The sequence below is a fragment of the Nicotiana tabacum genome, chromosome 14 (assembly GCF_000715075.1).
Source record: "Nicotiana tabacum cultivar K326 chromosome 14, ASM71507v2, whole genome shotgun sequence".
Classification (NCBI taxonomy): domain Eukaryota; kingdom Viridiplantae; phylum Streptophyta; class Magnoliopsida; order Solanales; family Solanaceae; genus Nicotiana; species Nicotiana tabacum.
In genome coordinates this window covers 85,250,710-85,258,296 of record NC_134093.1, presented here as the reverse complement: position 1 = coordinate 85,258,296, position 7,587 = coordinate 85,250,710, and positions in this window count along the sequence as shown.

Below are 7,587 nucleotides of genomic sequence, written 5' to 3'. Positions count from 1 at the left end.
TTCTCTTGTTGGGTGAGTACGTGAGTTGAGGGTACTTAGTGGTAACGAGTTAGCTCTTGAGGTAGGGTGGTTATGGGTAGGTTGTTGGAATTGGTTGAATTGAAATGTTTATACTTGGGCATGTATAAAATGGGAAGAATGTGAATTTCGTATGTTCATACTTGATTGCAAGTATCGACCATAGTCAAAGGTAGAGTGTATGGTTGAAAAGCTAAATTGCTCCTCCATAGTTGAGATGTACATTGTTGGGAGTAGTTGATAGTCCTATTGCTCGAGAGAGAGCAAGAGTCTAATTGTGGGGAGTTAATATTCGCCTTAAAGTATGTATACTTGTATGCATATTGCCTAACATTTTACTCATGTTTCATAGATTTCATATGTGTAATGTAATGATTTGTGCTAATTTGTGGTATTTTTATATGTAGGAATCATCAGGTGGAAATGTGGGATGAAGGTCTGTGAGTTGAAGCACAAAGGGAACGAAATGGGAAAAATGCCACAAAGTAGCGCCCAGGCTAGCGGGGGGGTGCTACCTGTGGTGCAGAAATCAGAACTTCAAAATCCCCAGTGCAACGGCTAGCGCCCCATGCTACACTAGGCGCTGGTGACGGGAATTTCTACTACCTCACGGGCTGCACATTCGTCGCAGGTTCAGCATGAAAAGTTCTAGAGGGAGACTTTTGCGGTGCGTTATGTGACCTGCATAATTGTTCTGCGGGCCGCAGAACGGCCGCAGACTTGATCAGACCAACCCAGTTTTTGGGACCATTTCTGCGGTCCATTTTGTGGGCCGCAGATCTGATTTGCGGTGCACTCTACAACCACATAGCTGATTTTAAAAGGTCCATTTTGTATTTTTATAACTCGACCACATTTGATTAAAAGCCATTGGGGCTCGTTTAGAAGGCAAAAATCACATATTTAAGAGAGAGGGGAGGAACTAGAGAGAGAAAGGGGAACTCCAACACCTTCCACTTCACCTCCTTGCTCAGGACTTGGAGAATCCACAAGGAAAGCTTGAAAATTGTCTACTAAAGAGGTAAGGTTCTAGCCCTAGCTTTCAATTTCGAAATTGGGCTGGGAATAGATAATGGGTAGTGTGATTTCTAGGAGTGGGAGTGTTCTTTGTGCATGCATGTACCAATAAAGGTGGTGGAGAGGTCGTTGAGCCGATTTGGGTGAACTATTGGTGTTGGATTGGTTGTGGGGTGAGGATAATCTTATAAGAACCTGTAGTCAAATTTGCACACCTAGTGCTTGATGAAATGCCTAGGTGAGCTGAACCCATGAATCTCTTCCTAATTATGGTTCAATTATGTTATATCTCTAAATAGATTAAAGTTGCTCGGATTTCGGAACGTTGTAGTAGTTTAAGGAAAGCTCAAGCGAGGTATGTTGGCTAAACTTATCTTGTAGAGTCGAATTCCATGATGTTCTCGTACGATTCTAGTATGATTGGCCCAAGTTCCTAATTCCCATGTTCTGAGTCATTCCTAATATATTCAGTTATTCCAATTAAGCATTATGTCGAAAATTATATGTTCAAAATGTGTTTCAATTGCCCATATCATATTATGTTATCCTTCGGAAATATATTCAAGTATGGCTCATGTATCATAAAGCTATGACTTCAATCCATGTTCCAAATGCAAAATTATGATGCCTTATTTTTGGAAGGAAAGTTCAACGTGTTTAAGACTTCTATTGCTCATATGCATATTCAAAGTCTTGATTATAAATGCTCTTATTGTTGATAATCTATGATGATGCTTGAAAGTGAAAGAAGTAAGTATGAGATATAAAATGTGGCCATCGCGCCAAGATTGAAAACTACGCTTGTGGCCAATAGTTCCAATGAAATGAAAGGATGTGTGAAATTTTATGAAATGAGTTTTAACTCCTTTATATAATAAATATTTTGGGAGCATTGTTTAGTTACCGAAGAAGGGTAGGTTGAAATAACCTAATCCCGAAACTACACGTGCCGGTGTAAGAGTGATTGAGGGGTAAATCCCCATATTGATGTGTTGAGATTATTCTTAAATGGGACGAGATTGATATGTTGAGATTATTCCCCTTTAATTGGGATGAGATGATTACTAGCGGAAGTAATGTCAACCCACACGACATTGTGGTGAGACGGTTTAGCCGATCGGGCTGAGATTGGACGCCATGTCGCGCACATGGTGGTGTTGTGATTGGATGTCTTTAGGTGAGATGGCTTAGCCGATCGGGCCGAGATCGGACCCCATGCTAAAAACACGGTGGTGTATCGGTACTAAAGATCTCCCAACCTAGAACTATTGATAGTTACTTGAAAAATTATCTTTCTCTTAATTTGACGCTTTAATATTATTTGAGGCTCTAATTGATTCCATGTCTCTTTCTCCTTGTACTGTTACTCGATTCATGGAGAGTGTGTTTAGTCTTACATACTAGTACTACTCTATATGTACTAATATTCCTTTTTTTCTGGGGCCGCTGCATCTTTAATGGATGCAGGTGGTTCCATAGTAGGCGGCATCGATCAGTGATAACGGTTCACCCTCTTAGCTGACTTGGTCAGCCCCACTTCATATTGAGGTCTTGTATCTTTTGTTCTTTATGTTTAGTATTTTGAGGTATAGCCATGGCTTTGTTGCCAACACCATCATATTACTCTTTTGTATCCATTAGAGACTCCATAGACATAGTATGGGTTGTATTTTGATTTGGGTAAGTCAAACTAGAAATGTTGTATGTGTATCACATGTTTCCACTTCTAACTATGAATGTGTAATGTATTTTGGGAATTGTAAATGAAGTAGCTAATGGTAGTGAAATTGGTGTTGTTCACATAATCTTCTCATTGTCTAGTTAATGGAATACATCTTCATTTTATTCATGGGTAAGGTCGGGTAGAAGGCATCGTGTAGGCTTGTTTGACTAGGATATCTCGGTTGAGCGTCGGTCGCGCTCCCCAAGGTTGGGCCATGACAAGCTTGGTATCACATCCTAAGGTTTTAAAGTGTCCTAGGATGTCTCGGAGCCGTGTCTAGTAGAGGCCTTCTTATCGGTGTGTTATCGACCACATCTATAATTAGGAGGCTACTTGGACGTTTAGGAATATCACCCTTCTTTGATGTTCTAGATCGTGCGATATAGTTGATTATAAGACTGTTCCTCCTTTAACTCGTGCATTGTTCCAATTTTCAGTATATGGCTCCTAAGAAGAAGGTAATAACACGCCAAAACGCCAATGCCACCTCAGCAGTGGCAGTTGATTCTATACCTAATGATGTGGGTAAGCACCCGAGGAGTGGAGATAACCCCCCCCCCCCAACCATAACACCGCCTGATTCTACAACTCCTACCCAGACTACATCAATTCCTACACCTACTGAGGGTGCAACGATTCCTCTTCCAACTGATATTCCAGTTCTACCTCCAGGCTCAACTCCTGGTCTTAGTGTTCCTGATGAGGATCTTAGGGGAGCCATACAGATGTTGGCTCAGATAGTGGCTTCCCAGGCCCAGAGATTGAATATTGCACCTACTTCTTCCAGCCAGCAAGGGGATTATGCTAGTTCTAGGGTGAACAGGTTTCTTCAGTTGGATCCTCCAGTGTTCTCGGGTACTAATCCTGAGGAGGACCCCCAGGACTTTATTGATGAGATGCACAAGACTCTCCGAGTTATGCGTGCTACTGAGACTGAAGCAGTGGAGTTGGCCTCCTACCGCCCGAAAGAGGTGGCATATTCTTGGTTTGAATTGTGGGAGGAGTCCAGTGAGGAGGGGAGACCTCCGGCAAGGTGGAGTGAGTTTGCTGACACCATAATCAATCATTTCTTGCATGTCGAGACCAAGGCAGCCCGTGCCGCTGAGTTTCAGAGCTTGAAACAAGGTAGCATGAGTGTGTGGGAGTACCATATGAGATTTGCATGCCTGTCCAAGTATGCCATTTACATGTTGTCCACAATGGAGGCTAGAGTTTGCCAGTTTGTGCAGGGCCTCAGCCCCTTGGTTATTAATGAGGCTACTACATCTGCCTTGAATTTTGATATGAACTATGGGAACATGGTGGCATTTTCTCAAGCCATAGAGGCCCGCAAATTGAAGAATAGAATGAAGCGAGAGGAAAGCAATATGGCCCGATACGAGATCAACTTTGGTGGTTCTTCCAGTGGTGGAAGATCAGTATTTAAGGGAGGGTCATCCTAGCCATCCCAGTCCTTTGCTCAGTCTTCAGTTAGTGCACCACCATCAGGGCACGATCAGCAATAGTGGAGCCATTTCAGACCCAGTCAGGGCAACATGGATCCTACCATTAGGGTCAGCCTGGAAGGAGATTCCAGCAACAGCGGAGGGCCCCATGCCCTAGGTGTGGGAAGATGCATTTAGGGGCCTGCTTCATAGACCTACCCATATGCTGCGGGCGAGGTATTAGAGGTCACATTTAGAGGGATTGTTGTTCGTCCCGCTAGAGGTGCAGTCAGGGGCATGGCAAAGCCAGCCAGTTCTGCAGCTACTACATCTACAGCACCTCCTCCAGCTCGAGGCACTCCAACACCCGCAGGGCGTGGTGCAATCAAGCTTGGCAAAACAAGAATAAAGCCCAAGCGACTAAAACATGAGATTATAACCTACCATTAGTATATTGATTGTCCAATCTCATGATGTATATGCTCTTATAGATCCTGGTTCCACTTTGTCATATGTCACTCCCTATGTTGCTATGGAATTCGGGGTAGAACCGGAATAGCTCCATGAGCCGTTCTCTGTATCTTCTCTAGTTGGTGAGACTATTGTGGCCGCGCGGGTTTATAAGGATTGTGTTGTCATAGTGCGTGGTCGGGATACCATGGACGATCTCACTGAATTGGGGATAATTGATTTTGATGTGATAATGGGGATGGACTGGCTTTATTCATGTTTTGCCAAGATTGATTGCCGAACCAGAACTGTTAGGTTTGAATTTCTAGATGAGCTAGTTATTGAGTGGAAGGGGGATGATGTAGTGCCCATGGGTAGGTTTATTTCTTACCTTAAGACAGAAAAAATGACCAACAAGGGGTGTATTTACTATTTGGTCCAGGTTACGGACACCGATGCTGAGGCACCTACACTTGAGTCCATGTCAGTTGTGAATGAATTTTCGGAGGTCTTTCTTGATGAGCTCCCTGAGATCCCACCAGATAGGGAGATTGATTGTGGGATTGATGTGATGCCAGGCACGCAACCTATATCTATTCCACCTTACAGAATGGCGCCGGTAGAATTGAAGGAACTAAAGGAGCAGTTGAAGGATTTGTTAGAGAAGGGTTTCATCCGGCCGAGTGTGTCACCTTGGGGCACCCCGGTTCTCTATGTAAGGAAGAAGGATGGGTCATTGAGAATGGGTATTGACTATAGGCAGTTTAACAAGGTCACGATCAAGAATAAGTACCCAATGCCAAGGATAGATGACTTGTTTGATCAATTGCAGGGTGCTAAGTATTTCTCCAAGATTGACTTAAGATCAGGGTATCAGCAATTAAAAATCAGGGTGCAAGATATTCCGAAAACAACTTTTAAGACCCGGTATGGGCACTTTGAATTTTTGGTGATGACTTTTGGGATAACGAATGCCCTGACAACTTTCATAGATCTTATGAATCGAGTCTTCAAGACTTTTCTCGACTCCTTTGTGATAGTGTTCATTGATGACATTCTTGAATATTCACGAAGTCGAGAGGACCATGCCGATAATCTTAAGGCAGTTCTGCATACTCTGTATCAGCATAAGCTGTATGCGAAGTTTTTGAAGTGTGAATTTTGGCTTGAATATGTCACATTCTTGGGTCATGTCGTCTCTAGTAAAGGAATCAAGGTTGATCCTCAGAAGATCGTAGCTGTGAAGAATAATTCTAGACTTAGAACTCCAACAGAAATTCACAGTTTCTTGGACTAAGCTAGGTATTACAGGAAGTTTGTGGAGGGGTTCTCTACTCTTGTCTCTCCATTTACTAAATTGACACAGAAGGCGGTTAAATTCCAATGGTCAGACGCTTGTGGAAAGAGCTTCCAAGAGTTGAAATCAAGATTGACTACGACACCGGTGTTGACACTGCCAGAGGGTGCAAATGGGTTTGTGGTGTATTGTGATGCTTCAAGGATCGGACTTGGGTGTGTATTGATGCAACATGGAAAGGTGATCACTTATGCTTCTAGGCAACTCTAAAATCATAAGAAGAGCCATCCAACACATGAACTAGAGCTCGCGGCAGTGGTGTTCGCACTGAAGATTTGGCATCATTATTTGTATGTGGTCTATGTGGATATATTCACAGACCATAAGAGCCTTCAATATATTTTCAGGAAGAGGGAATTGCCTCTGAGGTAGAGAAGGCGGCTTGAATTTCTCAAGGGCTACGACATCGATATTCTATATCATCTGGGGAAGGCTGATTTTATGGCGGATGCTCTTAGCCGGTAATCCATGAGTAGTTTGGCTCACTTTGAGGCATATCAAAGGCCGTTCCAAGGAATTTCATCGGTTGGCTAGTTTGGGAGTTCGTCTTGCGGACTCTAGTGAAGGAGGGGTGATTGTGCAAAATAGGGCTGAATCATCATTTGTTGTGGAAGTCAAGGAGAACCAATACGATGATCCGTTGTTGGTAGAGTTGAAGGAGGGGATTTATAAACATAGGACCATGGCTTTTCTCTTGGCACGGATGATGGTACATTAAGGTACCAGGGACGATTATGTATTCCAAATGTAGATGGTCTCCGGGAAAGAATCATAACTGAGGCTCACAATTCCAGATACCCAAGGCTCTACAAAGATGTACCATGACATCAAGGAAGTATACTGGTGGAATGATATGAAGGGGAATGTAGCGGAATTTGTGGCGAGATGTCCAAATTGTCAACAAGTGAAGTTCGAACACCAAAGGTTCAGTGGGTTGGCATAGAACATAGAAATTACAATGTGGAAGTTGGAGATGATCAATATGGACTTTGTGGTGGGACTACCTCGCACGCCTCGTAAGTTTGACTAGATTTGGGTGATTGTGGATCGACTCACTACTTCTTACGTGTTAAGGCTACCGACACAACAAAACAGTATGCTTAGTTGTATATCAAGGAAATAGTCAGGTTGCATGGAACTCTAGTTTCTATTATCTCTGATCGGGGGCATAGTTCATAACTTACTTTTGGAAGAAATTTCAGCAAGGGTTGGGTACTCAGGTGAATCTTAGTACATCTTTCCATCCACAGACCGACGGGAAGGCAGAGCGGACTATTCAGGCGCTCGAGGATATGTTGCGTGCTTGTGTTCTTGACTTCAAGGGTAGCTGGGATGATCATTTGCCGCTCATAGAATTTGCTTACAACAACAGTTACCATGCTAGCATTCAGATGGCACCATTCGAGGCCCTATATGGTAGAAGATGTAGATCTCCCATTGGGTGGTTCAAGATTGGGGAAGAAGAATTCATAGGCCCATACCTTGTACACCAGGCTATGGATAAGGTTAAGATCATTAAGGAATGGTTGAAAACTACTCAGAGTTGCCAGAAGTCCTATTCGGATATGCGTCGCAAGGATTTGGAGTTCAAAGAGGAA